The 682-nt window shown below is 34.8% G+C and overlaps 1 non-coding gene across 1 annotated transcript; it reads left to right on the top strand.

Annotated features, from left to right (window-relative positions):
• The first annotated feature begins 456 nt into the window (after positions 1–456).
• Trnak-cuu lies at positions 457–529 on the top strand. Its single transcript has one exon. It is a non-coding gene; the product is annotated as a tRNA-Lys (tRNA).
• The last annotated feature ends 153 nt before the right edge of the window (positions 530–682 follow it).

Genomic DNA, 682 nt, shown 5'->3' with positions numbered 1-682 from the left:
AAACTATTTTTGTCAAAATTTTCCAATTAAAATATGTACCGTACTTGACCAGTGAAATGTTATTGGTTCAACATGCTTTTGCTTCATTTTTAAAATTTATTTGCTTTTTTAATGGAATTTAAATATGTTTTATTTGTAATTCTATAGTACAATAGAATCCTTTAGGGACATCTCCGGGACCAAAAAAGTGTCCCCTAAATAGCAGTGTCCCCTGAATAGGGATTGGCCGTTATAAAAGACATGTACCGTAATATTTGCCTCGTTCGATCATTGCGAAAAAGTGTCCACTTCAAAACGGGTGTCCTTATAATAAAGGGGAGTCCCGAAGAAGGGGTTCTACTGGATTTTATAGTTTCATATATTATTAACCAGCAGGGGCAGATCTAAAATTATATTTTTAACGTTTCAAAATATAAAACATCAATTTGTTTAAACGTTGACTGTTAGGTGTAACGAGCCCGGTTAGCTCAGTCGGTAGAGCATGAGACTCTTAATCTCAGGGTCGTGGGTTCGAGCCCCACATTGGGCGCACTTTTTACCTAAATTTAACAACAGATACTTGCATGTTTGATGATTGAAGTGATTTCTGTATTTTGACTGGTCAAAAACTATTTTTATCAAAATTTTCCAATTAAAATATGTACCGTACTTGACCAGTGAAATGTTATTGCTTCAACGTGCT

This window comes from Anneissia japonica, unplaced genomic scaffold, assembly GCF_011630105.1.
Source record: "Anneissia japonica isolate Jap-2015-1 unplaced genomic scaffold, ASM1163010v1 scaffold167042_len673_cov114, whole genome shotgun sequence".
Taxonomy (NCBI): Eukaryota; Metazoa; Echinodermata; class Crinoidea; order Comatulida; family Comatulidae; genus Anneissia; species Anneissia japonica.
Note: the sequence above shows the minus strand (reverse complement) of the source record. Positions and strands in the feature narration are given on the sequence as shown.